Below are 22,732 nucleotides of genomic sequence, written 5' to 3'. Positions count from 1 at the left end.
GGATACAGATGAAGAGATGCATAAGGCAAGATAGGGAGGAAGGGACATAGAACTTACGTGTCCTTCCTGGGCATGCCACCTTCCAGGAACTTTCATGTGTTCAGCTATCCAGAAGCTCTCCGATGGGCCGAGCCTGTGGCGCACTCGGTAGCGTGCTGCGCTAGCAGCGCGGCGACGCTCCCGCCGCGGGTTCGGATCCTATATAGGAATGGCCGGTGCACTCACTGGCTGAGTGCCGGTCACGAAAAAGACAAAAAAAAAAAAAAAAAAACAAAAAAAAAACAGAAGCTCTCCGAACCCTGTGCTCTTGGGTTTTTATGGAAACTCCATCATACAAGCATAATTGAAGCATGGATAACCATATAGAAATGTGATTGGTCAAAAAGGTATGATCTAACACTAACAGACTGGGTGGGGAAACACAGCAGGGCCTGGTTGCTCAGATTCTTCTCAGCCTCTCTGTGCAGCATTTCTTCCTCCTGGGTACGGGGTAGGTCCCCTTCTGGAATGGGGATCTTATGATCTACAATCAGATAAGATAGGCCGGAGAATTTCTTTATGGCTAGCTCTAAGACAGAAAGGCAGGGGAAGGTTAGAACAAGCCAGGAACCGTGGATGAAAACCAAGATATACATATTATAATATCACAGCCAGTCATCATATTCGATACTCAGTCTTCATGAGTTCGCTAAACCACGATCCACCTATGGGATCAGCATGATTACCTTCATTTCATTGATGAGGAGACAATTGGGACATTTGAGTGATCTTCCCAAGGTCACGTACCAGTGTGATTTTCTAGTATCTGAGCTAGAATTTACACTCAGGTGTTTCAAGACATCAAACCTATGTTGTTAGCCAGAGATGACATTTGAGTAGAGACTCCTTTGGGAGACATTGGTGACAGCATGGGCCTCTTGAGGGAGTCTCTTGCTATGCTATGTGTGCTTTTAGATTGATGTGGATACCTGAGCCACCAGGAGAAAGTCTGCAAGCCTGGATCAGCCTGAGCTGAACTGGTCTCTCAGCCCTGGGGAAAACCTTTATCACAAGTTCTGCCTCCAGCACTTTGGTAGGACAGAGTCAGCCTGGGCTGGGGCCAGCTTCTATGCTTATTAACTCACATTCCTTGTGGAGAGATTTTTCCATTTGCTCAGAAGATGAACTTTAGAATGCTAAAGCTGGAAGGACTATAGAGATCTGATGCAATCTCCACATTTTAAGAAGGAAGAAACAGAGGCCTGGTTTGTGTTTAGTTTATGCCGAGATGTAAGCGGTAAGAGACCATAGTGGCTAAGAGTAACAGGTTTGTGTAGAGCCTGGAAAAATATAATCCCTTTTGGCTGGTTCCCCTTTTAGCTGCTTGTCAGCTAGCTGATTACTCATTTCTTGCTTGTTGGTCCAACAACACTAATTAAGAGCACATTTTATGGGGGGTAGGGAGTGGAGAGAGCACAAAGAAACTAGAAGACATAGCGAGCACATGGGCAGAGCTCCACCTGCCCAAGCAGCTTTAAGGGTTCTGGCCAGAGGCCTGAGGACCCCTATCTAGACTTTTCAACCTCCTCTGAAATCCTGTTCTAATTTAGTGTGAAGCTAAAGAACTGCTGTGACCAGCCTTGTAACCCAGAGGAAGGAGCTGTATATAAAATAAGAAGGTTGGACTCATCTACATTAGGTACAAACCATTGCAGATCTCAGTGGGATCTCTCTGCCCCTTTGGCTCCATTCTGGGAGTTCAAAAAATCTTAACTAATACTTACAACAACCATATGAGGTGAGAACTATAATTATGCCCATTTTGCAGACAAGAAACAATGTGGCAGGTATGGTACCAAACCCCAGAGACGCTGAGACTTGCCCTGGGGCATTGAGGTAAGTCTAGGGTTCAAAGCCAGTGGCCAGGTGCTTAACCATGACACTGCTGCTTCTAGATCAGTGTCAGAAGCTCTTTCCAACCCCATCACTTTTTGGTTTTGTGACTGAGTATGGGGAAGAGGTTCCCCCAAGTACTCACATTAATGAGCAGTTTACTGTTGTGGGCAACTAGGGCTTAATCCTCTAGGAGACTGTCTAGAACCCACTTTGTAGTTGTCCCACCCCAGTGCGAGGATGCTTGGATACTTAGCCACCACTCCCTCTCATCAGTGGTCAAGGGCTGCACCTGTGAGCATCCACCTCTGGCCTGCCTTGGGCATACAAGGGCCAAGCATGTCCTACACTAAGAGCAAGCCCCCCGTGAAGAGAACTGCAGGTGCTTGCAGGAGAAGGTCAACAGTGGGTAAGGTATGAGTGCCAAGGGAATCTGAACTGAGGATAGACAGTGTCCTTGAAACTTATGCTAGAGTCCATTATTGGTCAGCTGGAAGTCTGCTCCTCTTCTCAGGGCTTGCAAATTTATGGCTGCAGAACACAAATGGAAATTAGATATAAATCATGGGCCACAATAATATGTTGAACTTTCAGGAGAAAACAAACCTATGGTTACTAGAGATGGGAAAGGGGGAGAAGAGGGGGGTTGGTGACAAATTGGGTAAAGGGCACAATGAATAATTACAATTTATAATAATGAATATGCTAGTAATATTGATATGATCATCACATATTGTACACAAATAGTGATGGTCAATGCTGTATCCCCAAAATATGTATAATCAATTATGCTTCAATAAAAGAAAAAAAAAAAGATATAAATCTTAGTTGGATTCAGTTGAGATGGCTCTTTTGGTTGCAAATAATGGAACTCAAACTGAGCTAGCTTTGGTTAAAAGGGGACTTGACTGACTCATGTAACCAAATCCCAGAAAAGGTAAGGGTACAGCTTGCCCCAGGGAAGAACGGAGATGACAGACCCCAGGCCCACGTGTGAAATCTTTTCTGTGTATGCTCTCTTCTTATTGCAGGCTAGCTTCTTTGAAAAAGAAGAAGGCTTGGCTAACTACAGCTTCCCTGCTTCTGGTGTAGAGAGGAGCAGACCCTCTCCCCTTAGAAGCGTCCCTGAAAGTCTTCGAATTGGAACTGACTGGCTCTGCTTGGGTTGAGTACCGACTCCCTGCCTGGAAAAGTCATGAAAGTGGCTCACCGTGGCCTGGAAAAGTCATGAAAGTAGATGCCAGCTCCCATTTTCCACACGTGGTGGGGGCAAGGAGTAGAGAGCAATTGCCCTAAAAAAGGAGGGTGAGGTTCCCAGGAGAATAGAGGGCTGCTGGGTAGACAAAACATATCTGCTCAGAAGTAAAACAGCAGTCTCACAGATTATCCACTGAAGCAAAGGTCAAATTTGATTCTACGTTTAAAAAGCACCTTATTACCGAAGTAAAAAAAGGAAACGAAGGGGAAATGAAGTCATCTTTAATTTTATTAGCACCAAAATCTCACTGGCATTGATTGTCCCTGTAGCACATGTATAGACCAATGTTGCAGAGAACCTAGCTGAGGAAATGTGGTTCAGAGACGCTGAATCTAGAAGGTTCTTGCCTCCCTGTCCTCTTCAGGCCCTGCTTAAGTCAGTTTTTACTCAGACCTGGGTGGAGGCTTTTCCTGTTTGTGATCTATGATCATGTGCCAAAAATCAGGAGGTGATGATTCTTGGGTCTTAATTCTCATGATAGACAGTTGCTCCAAAAATTCGATGAAACAATTTAGCGACCGTGCTTTAAAAGAAACGAAAATAAGACTCACTTTTGACAAGGTAGGATTAGTCGCCTTCTGCCCTCCGGTTCTTACTCATCCAACACATACTGTCTTACAGACGCCCGTGCGCCGGGCCTGCACTGGGGATACAGCAACCAGCCCTCCTGAAGCGGCTCCTGGTCTGCAGAGCCGGCTGCCCCAAGGCGGGTTAGGGGCCCGCCTCCTCCCAGAGCCCGTCTCCCTCCTCCCCACGCCTCCCGTCGGCCGCGCTCCCTCTCCACTCGTCACCAGCACCTGCTCGCCCAGGGACACTAACTCCGTCGCAGATCTCCGCCGGCCAGGCCGGGGCCACGTACCCTCGGCCCCTTTGGCGCCTGGCTCCGCGTTGGAGCCCCCGCACTAGCCGGGTTTGAGCTCACGGTCGGCGGGGGAGTGGCCCGGGCCGCCCCGCAGGTCCCGGAGTGAGGCCGCGCGCTGACGGGGGCGCAACAGCCGCAGGTGGCCGATGGCTGTCCCCCGAGCTGTTGAAGCGGCGCCCCCTCGCGGGTTCCCCTCGCAGGTAGCTCGGCCACCTCCCGGCGCGAGCGCGGGGCGCGGACCCGCCGCCTCGTCCTGCTCGCCCCCGCCCGGGGCTCAGCGGGGCGCGCGGGCGCTCGGAGGTGCGCGCCCCGGACCTCCCTTCCCCGGCCCTTCCCGCGGGAGAGGGTGGGCGAGCAGGGAGGGGGCGCGGGCAGGGACCCCGCTCTGTTCTGTGCCGGGTTCGTCCCACGGCCACCCCGACTTTGTCTCTCAGGCCGGGCGTTCCTGAGCCGCGCGGTCTCCCCCGACGAGCAGAATGAATGATTCCTGCTGCCTTTCTTTCCGATCCTCTTTAGGCCTGCCCCATATCCGCCCCCTTCCGAGAGTTACTGGGCTGCATGTGACCCACGTCACGGCTTTGGGGGCCTTCGACTCGTCTCCGAAATTCCTTGATCACTGGCTCATTGTCCCATAAATCCCTCCACATAAGTTTTCTGGGCCTAATTAGGCAGACGTGCTTTACGTTTCTATGGCGCTTTCCAGACGTTAAAGATTACTGATGAGAACAGTTATTTAGACGTTTTACATGACAGACCTGTACTTGGGCCTTCCACCCTCAATGGCTCTCTGAATTCAGTTCAACGAAAGACTCCATTAGAGACTTTTTTTTTTAAAGAGAGCACATTCTAAATCAAAGAACTCGTATCTCCGTAGTATTTGGATTAAATTCTGAAGACTGACTTACTTCATTTTGGGCATAAATAGTGCATGGCTGCCTACAGTGCGTGACGGTTTCGTCGGGAGCCTGAGTGACGCCCCCGCGGCTGATCCGCTGCTGACGTGGAGGACGCCTCTCCCTTCCCCGCGCTGGAGGTTCCAGCTCTGCTCATTCCTTCCCGGATCTTCTCTGCACCCTTCCCTGCTCCTTCCCGCCTGGTTCCCAGGGTAGGTGGGGCGGAAACTGGAGGCCTGGGGCTGCTGTGACTGTGAGTTTGAGCGGGAAAGAGTGAGTTGCAGGCCAGGGCAGCGAGAAGGCGGTGAATGGCCTTGGGGGACAGATTGAGTGGTGCCCGGGGAGGAGGCAGTGATCCAAATGGTCAGTATAGGATGATGGGACCCCATGGCTTTGGGGTCGGGTGGACTTGGGCTTTAGTTGGATGCCAGCATATATTCTCAGAGTGACCTTGGGGAAGTTAACTTTACTTCTCTGGTTCCTGATTTTGCCTCTGTAAAACTGAGATGATAATAGTTTCTTCAGGGAGACTTGAATAAAGTACTACGTAAGACTGCCTAGCAGACTGAGAATCACTCGAAAAACACTCATATCTGTCTTTTCCTTCTTATTACCTCCTTTCCTCCTCATCTTTTCTTCCCCATCTGTGCATTTAACTTGGGTAAGAGCCAGTGGGTTAGATATCCATCTAGGGTTAAAGAATGTGAATAAAGGAAATTTATTGAATAAAGAATTCCATAGCATGTACTTTAACATATATACTGTCCTTTGTCCATGGCTCTTTTGCATGAAAAATATTGGGTACCAAAGTCTTACCAAAATCTACTTTGGGATAGTTGGAAGAACATTTTCTTGAGTAGCCAGATGTGTGATCTGAATTTAGGTTTACCCTTATCTCCTTGGGTGATTCAGGCTGTTGCCTTGAAGGATCTAATTGTCAGAGACTTAGGTGAGCTCTGCTTTCAGTCCTGGAAGGTCAGAGGGTGACATGTCCTCAGCTTGGCATGTCTCATCACAGTGAGAAGTCACCTTTGGTTAAAAGATATTGTCTTAGTAAAAACTATCTTTAGCATACATGCCCAGTAAGTCTCCATTTGTAAATCATACATGAGTACTACTTTCACTAGCCACTTTCTCAAGGTACAGCGTACACTCAGCACTAGACCCACGTTATCAATTGTACATACTATGGAGTCCAGATTTATACTTCGATGCATGTATACAATGTGCGGTGATGAAACTGGGGAAATTAGCATATTCATCATTGCAAAAATTTATCATTTCTTTGTGATGAGAGCATTTGAGCTTCTCTCTTGTAGCCAATTGAGAACACACAATAAGTTATTATTAATTATAGATGCCTAGCACTACTGTATACCACTAGAACTTATTTTTCCTATCCCGCGAGTGGCTCTCTGCCCATGGGGATCCAGTTGGTGAGTCGTTCATTTGCTCCCTAAATGTTCATTGATAATTTCTTGTCATACGCAAGTGTACTTCAAAAAGTTCATGGAAAAATGGGATTAAAAGAAAATATGAATCTTTCCATGAACATTTTGGAGACTCCTCATATACATCAACAAAACAAATAAAAGCAAAACCGGAGCTTCTCCTCCCAGGTTTCCCATCTCAATAAACAGGTATTATTCCAGAAACCTGGAAATTAATCTGAATTGCCCCTTTGTCATCTCCCTCCTCCCTATCCTACTTTGTAAATATCTCTCGAACTCAGTTCTCTCTTTCTCTGGTTCCCCGCATTCCACCACCCCTTCAAGTCTGCTTTTTAGCCAGAGTCATCCCCTAAATTGTAGTCTGATCTTGTCATTTCCTGTCTGATTCCTCTCTAGCTCTCTTTGGGCAGAGTCCAAACTTTTGTTTTCCAAGGCCATCATCTCTTGAGTGCCTGCTATATGCCTTACGCTGTTTTAGGCACTGAGAATTAGGCAGTGATCAAGACTAACACAGGCTTCTTATCTCAAAATCTTATATTTTGTGTTGGGTGGTGTGGTATTGGGGCTGGATAATAACCAAGAAAGGAAATAAAGAGGGCAATTAGAAATCATGATAAGGGCCTTGAAAGGAGTAGCCAGGCACTGGAGTGTGTGCATTTGCCGGTATGTGTGTGAGGGCGTTTTTAATGGAATGGTCAGGGAAGGCCTTGCAGATGGACACAGTGGCATTTGCCCTCTGACCATTTGCCATTGCAGCCTCTCACCTGGCTGTCCCCTGCTCACACTGTGCTCAACCAGACTGGACCTTCAGTTCCTTGTGTTCACCTTTCTCCCTTCTCTCTTGTCTCTCCTCTCTTTTCTCTATTCGCCTCTGCTCTACACTCAGGTCTTTCCAGAAGCCACTGCCTTGCCTGAAGCCCTTTACCCTACCTCCTCACTGTAACTGTTTAGGGTGAGAAATCCTATTATGGTAATTGAAAGACGGGGCCTTGAAGAGGTGATTAGATTCTGAGGACCGTACCCTAATGAATGGATTAATAATGGTGGTCACGGACGTGGTTCTGAGAGCTTTAAAAGGAGAGCCCATGAGAGTCTCTCTTTCTGCTCTGCCATTCTCACCATGTAAGACCCTGTGTCGCTGAAATCACCACCAAAGAAATCCCTCACCATAAGTGTTCCCTGGACTTTGGACTTCCCAGCATCTGAAACTGTAAGCAATAAATTTTGTTTTCTTACAAACTACCCAGTTTCAAGTATTTTGTTATAATCAACAGAAATGGACTAATACAGTGCTCAATAAATAGTAAACCAAAACAAACAAAAAACCAAAATCAAACAGAAAATCAGAAACGTGTAGTTTGGAAAAAGGAATGAGAACCAATTCTGAGGTGGATATAATAAATAATCACCCTCTGGAGAAATTGCAGAGCAATATAAATGTTCACCTTCCACAGGAAGTATTATACCCACCTTACCACCAACCTCCAGCCTCCGTTCAACCGTTTCGCCTTTCATTTAAGCATGCAAAACCAGGAAGTCATGTCTGATTTTTGGTCAGCTTGTTTTGTTTCACTAATACTGAAATTGCACCTTTTCCTTCTCTGGAAGTAGGGATCACCTTTCTTTTTCCAGGATCCAATTTCACTCGTGTTCCATTTGCTCTTTATTGTTATTTTGAGACACTTATGAGGAGCTGCAAAATATGGGGTCAACTTGGAGGTAACTGAGGATACAAACTGGCTTCAGGCTGTCAAACCAGAAGTTTTTAACCTGCTTCCTTGTTTTTCTCCTGAGGCAGTGGAAATTTCTGGCCACCAGCTGAGGCTGGGATTGATCTAGTGCCAGAGAGGTGAAATGTGGGAAAATATAGCGGTATTGTTTATTAATGTTACATAGCCATTCTCAGCAGTAGATTTTATGATTTAGAAAATATTTCCTGGTTTTGAAAACTTAACAATACAGCCTCTAAGTCTGTCAAAAATTGGGGTGGGGGGATTCAGTAATGGGAAAGCTAGGAGGATAAACTCAGATAGCTAGTGAGTTTGTAATTGCTTGTTTCAACTTTAAGGCCTTAGCTGTACATTCTAGTTTTATTGGGTTTAATTATTAATGTCTGTTTAGACTTGAGACAAGAGTGCTTATGCACATCCTGGAGAGTGTAGGGACCATATTCATCTCTATATCAACTTTATTTCTTGGTAAAACCACTGGAATGGTGGTTGGGAAAGTTTGGTTTTTGTCCTATCTCTGTTTCTAACTAATTGTTGACTTTACATAAGTCCGTTAAGGTTCTCTAGGTCTGAGTTTACTCAACTATAGAATGGGAGGTATACCAGGTCAGTTTAGTTTGGTTGCTACCTACTTCTTTTAGGCCAAATTCCCTAGAGAAAGTGTGAGACAGGGATTCTTGTGCAAGTGAATCATCGAGCAATTTCTCCCAGGAGAGAATGTAAGGAAGTGAGGGAGGCAGGATAGGGCAGGAGAAGAAGCCAAGCAAAGATGTGGTTTCAGCTGATGTAATCTCAGCCTGATCCCAGAGCGGGCTCTGGAGCATGAATGGCAGCATGGAGTTCTACATATTTCATACATCTGTTTCAATCAGCTGTTGGCTGTGGATTGCCCTCCAGGCTAGGGGGTGTGATTTCACTGGAATTTCTGGATAAGGCAATGCAGCATCTGAAGTATGGGTGCACCAGCCTGTTAAAAGGGTTTTGAATGGGGGCACCAATAGCATCTATTGTACCATCTGTGTTCCTGTGCTAGGCACTGGAGAGGTGAAGATACAAAAGATATTGTCCTTGATCTTAGGAAACTCATGGAACAGTGCAGAAGATAGATAACAAAAACAAGTACTTTCAATACAACACGTTAAGTGCTAGGATAGAGAAATATGCAGTGTTGTAGGAGCAAAGAGGAGAGGCAGATATTGCAGTCTGGGTTCCCCCAAAGCAGATAAATGTGCAGGAATTTTATTAGGGAGTGTTCTTGGGTCTACTTCTAAGGAAGAGAAAGGAAAAGAGGAGAAGGGAAGGAAGCTGGATTGGGAAGAAAGAATGAGAAGTCAAGCTGAAATGTGGTCTCAGTGGAAGTCTCAGCTGGACTCAAGGGGACTTTGAAGATTCTGGGGGCTCTCTTCCAGCAGCATTCATGGCAGCCAGGGTAACAAGTCCTTTATTCCTGAAGGGGAATCAGAGTGCTGTATCACAGAATCCACCATTTGAATCTCTTGGATCCACTTCTTCATGTAAATTCTGGGAAAAGTGCCTGGGTGATAATCTTCATTCCTCCTTATTCATTGTAGATCCTTTTACCCTCAACTGGCACCTCTGATGGTGTAACCCAATCTTCATCCCAAGGTGTCTGAACCCTTGTCAACATGCTCTTCTGGGGCCAGGGTGGCTACACTTAGTTGCTGCCAAGGAAGTACCAAGAGGCATCTATGAGGATCACATGGCACCCAATGCATTCCTTGTATTCCCATTACTAACAGTAGTCTCACCTCCTCCTGATGATTCAGGGTCAGTTTCCCCGACAAATATGGAAGAAACTTTCTTGCCAGGTAAATCCTTGATATAAGGAGACCGAACATCCAGGCAGAATCTACAGCCTGTCATGTAGAGGGAATCTTGCTGCTCCCTGGTGGAAGCATTCCCCTTTGGAAACCAAGATCTTTGAGACCGTATTCCAGATTTATGGGGACACGGGCACAAATTCCTTAAGTGGGTCACTGAGAGTGATGGTAAATGAGGCCACTCCTGATGTAACCTCTTGATTCTCAGACCCATAGAATCTACCTCTCGTAGACACAGCACCATGTGAACATCTTTCATTTAAAGTATGTATTATGTTCTAGAGGATGGAACCCCAACCTGACAGGGTATTGCTTCTGAGCTGGTGATTTAACTGTACCTTCATCAGGCTGTTCCAACACTCTATCAGGCCTGCAGCTTTGGTGGTGTAGCATGTGATAGGACCAGTGGATCTCATGGTCTTAGGTCCATTCCCATACCTCCTTGGGAGTAAAATGAGCCTCTTGTTACTTGTTACTTGGATGTTACTTGGATGTTACTTGGCATCCCACGTTGTTGGATCAAATAGCCATGAGCCCTCAGATAGTGGTGTAGCTGAGGTCCCCCAGGCAAGGGGGAAGAAAGGCAAATATATGCCTAGAATATGTGTCTATTTTTAATCACAATGAACCACTGGCCGTTCCAAGAAGGAAGGGTTTCACTGCAGTGAACTTGTCACCAAGTGGACAATTGGTCTCCTCAGGTGACATATTGGGGACTGGGTGCTGGTCTCTGTTGGAGGCATGTTGCCCTCTGCAGCAGCAGTAGCTAGGAAAGCTTTGGTAAGAGGTAGCCCATACTATTGGGTGCAGGCTTATACTTCACCCTGTCACCATGGCTACTTCATCATGTCCCCATTGTGCCAACATAGGGGTGGCAGATGATAGAGGCTGGCTGATGTCAACTGGCCAAGTCATGTTGTCTGCTTGGTTGTTAAATGCCTATTCTGTAGTGATGTTGTCTTCATACATCTATTATCCTTGTCCCTGATCTTTCAGTCTTTCTCATTCTAGGCTCCTGATCAACTGGCTGGTCCATTTGCTACTACCTATGAGTCTTTATATAGTCTAACCTCAAGCCACTTCTCTTTCCACAGAAAGTGGATAATTAGGTGGACCACACATAGTTCTCTCCATTTGGAGGATTTTCCCTCACCAGCATTTTTCATGGTTACCCCTGTGAAGAGCTGTAATGAGGCTGGCATCCACTTTTAGCTGGCACCCGTAGGATGAAGCTGATGCCTCTGAGAATGAAGCTCAGGTGTTTTGCTCCTCCATCAGCTGGTGGTAAAGGATCCCCCCTGCAGCCATAGGTGTGAGCCAAGGGCAAGGTGCTGGCTCAAGAACGGTGGATGACACGAGGTCTAGGTACATCTCATGTGGCTTCTTTGTGCCTTCTGGTCCTCTTCATGCTCCCCTTCATGCTCCCCTTCATCCCTTTATCTCTGCTTTCACCACCTGCCATGGCAATTCTGTCATGTCTGCCTCACTTAGAGTGGCCATCGCATTTTTCATGCTTCTAGAGCCACCCTAGCAGTAGTTCAAACCATTTCCAGGAATCTTTGGCAGGGTGTTATACCCTGTATCCCTGGAGAGTGCTCCCAAACCTCTAAACTCTCCAAGATCCACCCTTGTGCTCCTGCCCCTTCATTAGGTGCCTTCAGCCCCAACTGTATTCTCCGAGCTTCTAGCTGTACATTCTGGGTAGCTCCTTCCTACCATATCAAGCTCAATGTGTCCCCACACAGGTTATGTTGTGACTTAATGCTTGTTTTTGGTCTTATGGCTAGGAGGAGAAATGGGGTCATATCTTTAGGGGTCACATGTTGTCTTGTGGAGAGAGGCCTCTGCATCCTCTTTAAGCAAAGGGGCAGTGCCAGCCTTAATAGTGGAATGGGCCACTTCTGCAGGCTTGGAGGGCTCAAGGGGGTCTAGGATGTTTGAATGCATCACCCAGATATTCTCATTCCATGTGACAGGGCCTCACTTTTTTCTAACCAGGGCCTTGTCCTTGTCAGAGCAAGCCTGTCTTAGTTGGAATTTGACTTTGGAGCTCAACTATTCTGATGATTAATTCCTGGGTCAGAGTCTCAGCTTCCTCTGCCCTCCTGCTGTAGGAGATAAGGAGTTTGTATGCTACCATGGCTGCCTCTGGCTTTCACACTTAGCTTGTAATTGTCAACTCTTCTCTCCTACCCTTTCCTTATCTTTTTCCAAAGCTTCATTCAAGCGGAGCAATACACACTCAATTCCATTGTCCTCATAACTACTCTTTGCCCTATAGTTTTCATAGCTTGCTATTTCATAGCCAGGCTAATGTGTTCCCTTCTGCTCTTGCACTATATCACTGCACCACCAATGAAATTTTAATAATCATTGCTAAGGCTTTCTGTGATGCATCTATCCCAGTGATGGAGTCTTAATTGCCATTGGGATCATAGGTGGTCCAGCTACAAATTCCATCCTTGTATCTGCTTTCTTGGTACCAATTGTCACAAGTTGGGTTCCTGGGGAAGCAGAATCTGAGATATAACTTAGCATGCAGGAACTCTTAGGATCAACCCCCGTGGAAGGGGAAGGAAACAGTCTTGGGTAGATGGAGAAGATAAGTTGCAACTCAGTTTCAGTGCAAACTTTGGCCACCCCTCTCAGGAGTTTTAAAGAGCGAATGACCCTTCTGAGCTGTTCTAAGTTGAGGTAAGAGAACACAGCCTTTATACACCCATGTTGGATTTGTGGGCCACCCCAGGAAGCAGGTGTGGCCTTGGGCAAGGCAGCATTCTTTAGCAGGGTCAGTTCTTGAAAGAGGATGATAATATAAAGTGGAATAGTCATTGTGTAACAAATTTACTGACCTATACTTCTTTTTTCAATTTTCCCCTAGCATCTTTTTATGGTGAAAGCTATGTGGAGCTCAACATCATAGAAGTTTCCTCTGAGCTATCTCTTCAATTAAAATTTCAATCCAGCAAGCCACAGGCATTATTTTTTCTGGCAGCTGGGAAAGATGACTATTGTATAATAGAACTTCTATCTGGAAACTTACAGGTACGATTTTAAAAAATCTTTAAAATATATAAACATTCAACTACCTGAGAGGAAAAAGGGTGAGAGAAAAAGAAAATAAAATAGCTATACGTGTTGATTACTATTATTTCACCAGAATAAAATGATGTGCCATTTGTATATGTTGGGATCTTCTTCATTTTTACCAGCATATCTTAAATATTTTAACTCTAAAATTTTCTGACTTTAATATGTAATCTATAAGTGTAGGAAGAGTTTTCACGTCCAAATTTCTTTCTCTGTCTCTCTTTATTTTGTGAAGGGCCCCATTGTTTTCAATAAAACACTTTGAGATGAGAAGTGAGATTAGTTAATTATGATTCTTTCTCTTTTGGGTGAGAGTGAATTTGGGTGCAGGTGAACAAGAGCTCCTTTCTGAACAAAGAGTTCATATGGATGACTTGGTTTGGCATTCGATGGAACTATACTATGTTAAGGAGAATATTTCTTTGGTTATTGATAAACACTGTAAAATAACTGGCCAAATGGATGGTAGGATGCATAATTTGAACATTCAACAATGAATTTACATAGGAAGCCGATGTCCCTTACTGAGAGGGAGAGCGCCCCAATTTCCACGGATGTATGGAGGGTGTGATATTTAACCGGAAAGAGATCCTTCTGTCCCTTAGATCTTACCCTGGTTTTAAGAAGGTTTATGAGGTGTCACTAGGATGCAATGAGGAGTTTTTTGCAGGGGAGAATGAAGCCATTAGTTTCTTTAGCTCCAGATCCCATGTCACCTTTCCAGAATGTAAGGTGCAAGAGGAAGGGCTATTGGAATTTGCTTTGCAAACTGGAACTCAACAAGCCTTGCTTTTATTTCAGTCTGGTAGAGGAGATTTTGTTCCTTTGGAAACAGATGAAGGTCTTTTGAAGGCTCATGTAGGAAGGAATAAAGTAAAATGCAGCTTTCTTCTTTCAGCTTAGTTGGTGACAACAAGTGGCATGTTATTCAACTCAAATTCATGGGAAGGTATCTGGACCTGATGGTAGATGATCAAGGAGTAAGGACGTTGCTGTCTTTGCAAAGCAAGCCTTTTGCACTTGCAAGTCCCCTCTTCACAGGAGGTCTTGAAAACCAAATGCAGGAAGAAGTAAAGAGGTTAGAACTTGCCTCTGTGCCTAAGAAATCTGCTCAAGGAATCTCTTTCAAGGGGTGCTTAAGAAATTTGAAAGCCAACCCAGAAAAGAGAGAATGAAGGAATGCCCTTGTTTTCAAAGACTTTTCTGCTGGGTATAAAACTAAGAGTATCAATAATGCAAATCCTTCCATAACAACAATGGAAAACCTGATTCAGTCAGAAGTATCCCTTTCCACTGCTGTTCCTGTGTCTGACAAGCCTTTTCTTCAAGATATAAGTAGCGATTTCTTGGTTTTGAATAACTTGGAGGTCCAAGCAGTTGGATGAGCCTTACTTGAATAAAGGCATATGAAAGTAATGAGGAATTTAAGGATTTGGGTATCCATCATTCTCAAATACTATTTAAAATAGAGGAAAAGCCTATTCATGGGCTCCTTCAATTATATATTTCACCTGAGCAAGAAATGGAGAAGGCTTTTACTACGTTAGATTTGTGGCATGGAAAAGTTTGGTATGTCCATGATGGTTCAGAAGAATCTATGGACTATTTCACATTTTTGGTCTCTTCCAATAGCAAGAGGGAAATGGCATTATATCTGCAAGAACGTGTACCACATGTGTTTAACTTTATTGTCATTCCAGTAAAAGATCCCCCTCACCTTAAGCTGCCAGAAGGAAACTTGCTTCTTCTGTTTGAGAACTCCAAGAAATGACTGACCCTGAATATAATATATGTTTCAGACCCTGGCACAGATTCTTTGAGTCAGTTTTTCAGTTCTTGGCAACTTCAATTCAGATGCTGGGTTTTTAGAAAATGCCAATGATCCTGAGAGAGCCATTAATAGTTTTACACATGAAAATTTAAGAGATGCCAACATTTTCTACATGCACAGGGGTCATTGAAACTCTTGGTTTGTTCTGAGAGCAAGCGATGGAGAGCTGGTTGGTAATATAGGGGTGTTATGGGTCATAGCTGTTCCTTACGACTTTGAAGTGGCCAACAGAACTGGTGTGGTTGTGCAACAGGGTGGCATTGTTCAGATTACACAGAGTAACTTGTCAGTGGAGGATAATGGGGAAATGGCATGAAATGGAGATCTGCTATGATGTCACTTGTCCACCTCAATTTGGCCAGATTCAGCAGCTGGGGTCAAGTGGACAATGGAAACAAGTTAGTAACTTTTCTCAGAGTTCCGTTGATTGGAGTCAGGTCCAGTACTACTGTACATTCAAAGAATTGCAGCTAGAAAATGTTACAGACACTTTAAATATAAAGCTAACATAGAAGGAAAAATCAGTGAAGAGCTGATGTTTCCTGTTACTTGTACAATGGCTGAAGTTTACACTTCAGCAAAATGTTCCTCTAGAGATCTGTAAAACAAACAAGCCAGTATTGAATTCTGATCATTTGCAGGCTGCGACAGAGGGTGTGGAAGTAACTGAGAGCGAAGTACATTTTAAATTACTGACCCCACCTAAGAAAGGAAAATTGCTACTTGGCAATAAAGTTCTAAACACAAACTCAATCTTTAGCCAAAAAATATTATGGACTCTAAGTTGTGAACCTCAGGAGAGGCCAAAGGAAGACTCACAGGATACTTTTAGGTATTTGATTGTTGCAAAACACATAGAATCAAAAGATTATACTTTCAGAATAAACATTAAAACAGACAAGATGTGAATTATTCTAATTAACATAGGATTATTTGTAAAAGAAGAGAAATTAATCACAAAACCAGAATTATTTGTTCAAACCATAGACAATCAGATTTTCCAATATAAATTCACCAAGAGTCCTCAGCATGGGAAGCTGAAACTGATTAGCTTTTCAGATTCTTGGGAAAGCAATGACAATATCACAACTTTCACTAATCAAGACATAGTGGGTGAATGGCTGATGTATGATCATGATGACTCTGAGACCGGGTGTGATGAATTCTTCATTGTGGCCTCTGCCGAAGGACCTGGTAGAGACGGAGTGGATCTGGACACAGAGCATTTGTCTACAGACATCAAAGTCACCATTTCCATTGTGTTAAAGAATAATGAGAAACCAGTGTGTGTGGTAGATAGGGTCTTTCATGTTGTGTGGAGTGGCCAGTGCTTATTGACCCAGGCAAATCTCTGTTACCATGACCCGGGCTTAGATTTTGATGACGGACAGTTGCTGTACACGTGGCAGGGCATCCTCAATAGGGATTTGGTGTGAGCCAGTGACCCCACTCAGAAACTCTACCAGTTCAGGCAAGAGGACCTGTGGGAAGGGTGTGTGCTCTTCAGACATCGGGGTGCAGAGTTGGCTCGCTTCATGCCGTTTGTGACAGATGGCATGCACTACATATCATCCCTTCTCGAGGTCAATGTGTCAGACCCTTATGTCCAGATAGCCAGCAACACAGGGCTGCTCATGCAGAGAGGAAAAGACGGCAGCCTTACAGCAGCCAACCTGAGCGTCAAGACAAACCGGAATGTCAGAACAGACCATGAGATCGAACTCCACATTGTGGGGCCCCCAAAGCATGGCAGAGTCCTGGTCAGCAACTCAGTGTCCCACTCATTTTCCCAGCATCACGTGAAGCAAGGATGTGTGATTTATAGGCACCATGCCAGTGGCGACTTTGATGTGTTTAACCTGACAGTGAAAGTTAAAGACACATACTTAGAAGTGGGAGTCTATGTTGAAGTGTGCTTGAAAGGTCACCAACATCACACCTAGACTCTGCATAGCAAGACCCTTGTAGTTGAAAAAGGAAAACCAGTAAAACTGAGTAGAGGAAGGCTCCAAGTAGGTAGTCATCCCAAGTACCAAGCATTTTCACTCTCCCATGATCACAGGGGATAAATAATAATCTATTTGTTTCTGAAAGCTATTTTTATGTTGATTTCTCTCGGAGTATTAGGAGTGAATTTTTAAAAAAAATATAGGTGCCATTGAGAAGAAAAGTTGGAAAGCTTCATGATTTTGATACTACCAATTTTCCTACAGTTGGAAATGGAATATAGGCAACGCTCAGCATTATTCTAGAGCTCTGTTCACATGTGCATACATGTGCCTGTGTGTGTTTAGTGTAGTGTGAACTGGGAATAAGGAAGGGATGTATGTATTATGGTAAATTAAGTGATCTTACTTTTATACATTATTCATAGCAACAGTGTCAGTATTTCATTCGATCTGAGTTATGTTCATGATGTGATGAAGCAGGATTAAAAACTTGCAATAATTTAATAAAAAGGATTCCTAAATCAGCAGAAGAAACTCTATTACACAATTTATTTACTTAGTTCTGAATGTGGCCTTGTTTAGTTTCCTGAAATTGATGGATAAAATTGGCTGAGATGAATGGAATGCCAGAGGTGAGACTAGAAGCCACCTGGCTTCTGGGGGCTCCTACTTGGAAATTTTCAGCAAGCATAGCCCTGTTGATCAGAGTTAAGAGGAGGTGTTCTTTTTAGGTAATTTTGTACAGTGTGTAAGCTGTGATTTATGACACCTGGCCAAACATGCAGGCTAGTTTCTATCTACCCTCAGGACTTCAAACAAGTTTACTTGTTTACTAAATGCAGCCAATAGTATCAATTAGAAATGAATTCATGTAAGAATCAGTTTGCTAAATACTGAGTTTTACGTAAGAGAATAGGGGGCCCTCCGGATTTTCTCAATTCTTTTTCAAGAGCTGAGAGTTTATATGTAAGTTCTACCACAAGGGGGCGTGTGCAGTTTTGTGACTGTAAATCAGTTGCAATCACAGTTTTGAGATGGATTTTGCTGAATCAATAAATTAAATATGTAATGAAACTGCTGAAGTAGTTAAAATGGGAGAGAAAAAACTTTCCTCTAAGGTCCTGCAATTTTAGTGACTCAACTGATTCTTCTGCCATCTTTTATTCCTTCTCCTTATACCATTTTATTTCTTTCATCTCAACTTTCTGAGTCCTGGATTTTTTGCTGCTGTGAGTGATGCCTTGTTAATATAATAATAGCTACTCAAGTATTGTTGATCATTACTTTTCTTTGTGACCAAGACTGATATTCAAAATATTAGCATGGGCACCAGAACAGACCCAGGTTAAACTGTGGATCAACCCCGATTGTAACTTAATAACCCCTGTTTGTAAATATTAATAGAAAACAATTTGATTCATCAGTGGTCTTGACTCTTACATTTATTAATATGTTTTTCTTTTTGTGTCTGCGTGTTGTGTATATGCATTCAAGGCTGTGCATGAAGACAATATTCCTTCAGAGGCAGTGTTCATAATCAGAACTCCACCAGTGCATGGGTACCTCCAAAAATCTATACCAGAAGAAGGTAGCTTGAGTGCCAATGAAAAGTCCATTTTGGTTTTTACCCAACAGGATGTTGATGATGGCAATGTCCTTTATAGGCAGACAGCTCCTGGCCAACAACAGGACCATTTTTCTCTGGATGTAACAAATGGTTTTCAAGTTGTGAGTGGAGTTGAAATTTTGGTGGATATCGTCCCTAAGTGGATTCCTTTGTAGGTACAGAATTTCACAGTTCAAAGTGGCTCGAAAGCACTTCTGGAAGACTTCCTCAAAATTCCAAGCAAATATTTTGAAGGACTTGACTGAATTTGTTCTACTTGAACCACCAAAACAAGGTTATGTTGAAAGTCCAAATTTTCCAAGAGTAAAGCTAATGAAATTTACCAGAAAGCAGGTAATCATTCTCAGTTAATATATAAGGGTATGTTGGGTAAGAGAAAAAAATTGTTTATCATTAAAACTCACAGACTCTTGGGGGTGGTGGGACCTTGGAAGGTTTTTAGTCCAACCTCTTATCAGATGCTAGAAGCCCTTCTACCATATCCCCATAGAGGTCATCCAGACATTGCCCAAAAGTCTTCATTGATGGGGAACTTGCTACCTTCTGAGATGGGCCCTTCCAGTTTAAAAAACACTCCAATTGTTAGGAAGTTCTTTAGGCTGAGCTGAAATCTGCCACTTAGAAACTTCTCCTAAGTCCTGGCTCTGATAGCCCTTACAGCAAATCATACCTCCTTTCATGGAACCTCTTTAAATATTTGAAAGACGGGGTTATCGAATTATCCTGGATTTTATTTTCTTCAGGTTAAACATCCCTAGTCCTCTAACTTTTGCTTATATGCCATGGATTTCTTGCACCATCCTGGCTGCCCAATTCTAGATGATATCAGGGTAACACCAAGATATTTAACACAGGCATGCTTTAGTCATTGGTGGATTTTTTCATTCATTTGTTTCTTCATTGAGCCAAAAAATGCTTACAGAGTATATACTTTGTGTCATGCCCTATGCTAATCTATCAGTGGTCAAAGTGACCCAGTACCTATAATCAGGAGCTAGATACAACTCCCAGTCTGGTGTCCAATCAGCATAAAATAACCAAGGTCAACTCTGGGCTGCTATCAGATTTCTTTGTTTTGGGTTGGAATAAAAATACAGTATGAATAAAAAAACAATTTCCATTACTTTCTTTTTAAATTTTGAAAAGTAGCTTGCAAATCCCACCATTTCCTTTAAAGGCCCCTAGGAATACATACTTTTCAGGTTGGAATCATTAACAACCTTCAGTTGTCTTTGGGTGTCTGTCTAGTCAGTTAAGAATACATGTATGCTGCTTCATTTTGCTTCTAAGCATTTCAACTCATCAATAGATTTGAGTCAATTTACTAAAGGTTTACTCTGTTTGAATTACTATGTGGATTTACCATAGTAAGTGAAACATCCCTTGCCTGCAAGAAATGCTGTGGGGAGGAAACAGGCATACCAACTTTAATATGAGGTATTCCCTTCTTGCTTGTCACCTGGCATTTGCATAGTAGTGCTATGGGAGTACAAGAATTGTCACATTTGATTCTAACTGGAGAGTATAGGGAAGCCGTCATAGAGGGAGTAACTTTTAAGCTAGACTTTGAGGAGAGAGGAAAGAGAAGGGAGGTAACAAAGGAGGAAACAGAAAAAAGCAACGCAGAGAAAGGGAACAGCATGGCCAAGGGCAAGGAGGCATTGTAGTGAAGAGTATTCCAGGGGATGGGGAGTTGTCCACAAAGCTGAAGAGTGGCAGAAAGTGTTTCAGGCTGGACTGTCAAGGAGCCTTCGCCTCTGCCCCCAGGAGATGTAACTTGAGGTACATGTCAGGGGGTTAGTCTTCACCAGGTAGCATTAGAGAGCCATGGGGAGAAGCAGAGCATGCTGAGGGTTGGGAAAAACTTAGACATCAGTGCTTCTCAAGTGGGGACTCAGGAAGGTGATTCTTTAGTGACCCCGTGCAAGTGTCCCTTAATCATGGGTTCCCTCTCAAAGTCTGGACAAGCATCCAAGATAATTACCTGCTTTGATGTGAGTTGAATTTAATACTTTTCACCTCATATAGTCTAAGTGAGAGCCAAGCACTAAATCGTGGTCCTGTCTTAGTCAATCCAATTATTGATTGTACTTCCTAAGAGGTATGTATTTAAGGATGGTTGATTGAAATCTGTATTGAGATACTTGTATTCCCTGTGGTATCTATGTTATTGTGTAGCCTTGTTCACAGAGAAGGGTCAAGGTCACAGGTCCCTGCTTTCCATATGATGTTCACGTTGTCTCTTCCTATATGACTCCTGAGATCTCTAGGTTTTCAGACATAGTCATTTTCACTTACAATAACACTGACCCCTAAAAACTAGTGGCTATAACCTTTAGTGGCTTGGAGAAGGAGAGGTCCATGGCCATTCTAGCCCTTCATTTATTCAGCAAATAGTTTTTGAGTATCTGTCATGTGTCAGGGATGCCAGTTCTAGGTAGTGGGGATAAAGTGGTGACTGAATCCCTGCCTTGTGGAACTTTTTCCTGGTAGGGGAAAGAGGGTAACAGGGAGAGACCATAAATAAAATAAATACATGAAATAAATGGCATTTTGAATGAAGATTAGCACTGTGGAGAGAAATAAAGTAAGAAAGGGAGATAGAAATGCTGAGGCCTTTGGTGGTGGTGATGGTGTGTGTGTATCGATATTTCTAATAGAGTGGTCAGGGAAGGCCCCATTGAGAAGGAAGCATTTGAGCAGATACCTGGAGGAGGTGATAGATGGGTAGCTAAGTGTATGTGGGGAAGAGCATTCAGGCAGAACCAAGAGCAGGAGCAACAGCTCTGTGTGGGGACTATGCCTGGCATGTCTGAAGAGCACAAGTTGTCCAGTGTGCTGTAGCTGCATGCTTGGTGGGGAGGGTAGCTGATGAGGTCAGTGAGGTCAAGTATGGGAGGGCCTGAGATGTCACCTTTGACCCCAAGTGAGGAGTGAGATGGGGAGCACTGGGGGGTGAGAGGATGTGAGTAGAGAACCGACACAACATGCTTCCAAACAGGGGACTGGTAACAGGGACTAAACACATTTTAACCTGTCAAGTTGTTCTGCACGTTTTTTGTATCTTTTAATTTCAGATCGGCAGATATTTTTCTAATTAATTTCAGAAGTCTAGGAATGGACAAATTTCCAGCATACCCTCTGTTTGTCTTCAGATTAATACCATTCAGTGACATGTAATTTTCGGGAAGTGCCATTCCGTTGAAGAAATGATGGATTTCTCCAGGAAAAATACTCTGGAGATGACTGCTGTTTAAATGCTACATTCCTAAAGCACCTTAGGTTAAAACTTCTTCCACCTCTGATTAGTTCCATCTTTCATGTTTGTTTTCAAATAGCTTAAAACAGCATGTTCCAGAACATGTGGATAGGCCTATGTTCTGGAATCCCTCTGCTTCAAAGAAGTTCTCATTGCACCTGTGTACGAGTGGACACAGTTTTCCCTTGAGTCCCTTCATGAACTTATCAACTCTTGTCAGCAGCACCTCTGAGAGATCAAAAGACTTTGCTCAAAGGAAGTGCACCACAGGAATGGGCAAAGTTGAACTGTTAAAAAATTCTGGCTGTATTTAACCAAAACAAACACAACCCCAGAGACTTTTTCAGAAGTTCAGCAACTCCTTTTGGGTTTTTTCTCTGCCCTTGTGCTTTTGGGTCACAGACTCACTAAAGCTAAATTCCCTTCTAGCTTTAAAATTCTCTTTGTCTCTGATTTTGATCCTGTGCTCTTTAGTATTTCCCTCAGTCTTAAAGACATGAAAGGCATTCTGATCAAATTTGTGGTTACTACAAATCCAAGAGGAATAACTAATTCATTGGGTGACTGTTTCAGAATTAAGATTAAAAAGATGAAATTTAACAGGCATAAAACTGAATGTTTGCATTTGAATTATTATAGTGAGGGAGATCCACCTTGATAGAATAATTTGATTCCAATGTATTTCATGATAGTCTATCCACAGGAGAGGTATGTCATCTAGTTATGGGTAGCATTCCTTAAGAAATGTACAAAAAACTTGTATTCTGAAGGAGAAGGAGCAGGATTAAAAGGTGTCAGGTGTAACCTCATATACAAACAACAGGAAAGAGACCAATGCTCAGAAAAGAGAAATTTGGGGGGATTTAATAGTTGCCCTGGTCCATATGTCTCCAAAGAGGAGAAGTCCAACCAGTGAGTAGAAGTTTCAGAGCCTAAATCTAACAGCTTGAATTGTCCAACAAAGCAATCAGCAACTTCAAAAATTAGTCATTCTAAATAAACAAGTAGAGCCTCAATTTTACTGAGTGATGTTCATTGGAAGAAAGGCTGGATTATGTCATTTTGTATT

The 22,732-nt window shown here is 43.5% G+C and overlaps 1 pseudogene; it reads left to right on the top strand.

Moving 5' to 3' along the window:
- The first annotated feature begins 11,133 nt into the window (after window positions 1–11,133).
- Window positions 11,134–22,732, top strand: part of LOC134370493 (chondroitin sulfate proteoglycan 4-like) — a 50,641-nt pseudogene continuing 39,042 nt past the window's right edge.

Source organism: Cynocephalus volans, chromosome 2 (assembly GCF_027409185.1).
Source record: "Cynocephalus volans isolate mCynVol1 chromosome 2, mCynVol1.pri, whole genome shotgun sequence".
Classification (NCBI taxonomy): domain Eukaryota; kingdom Metazoa; phylum Chordata; class Mammalia; order Dermoptera; family Cynocephalidae; genus Cynocephalus; species Cynocephalus volans.
Note: the sequence above shows the minus strand (reverse complement) of the source record. Positions and strands in the feature narration are given on the sequence as shown.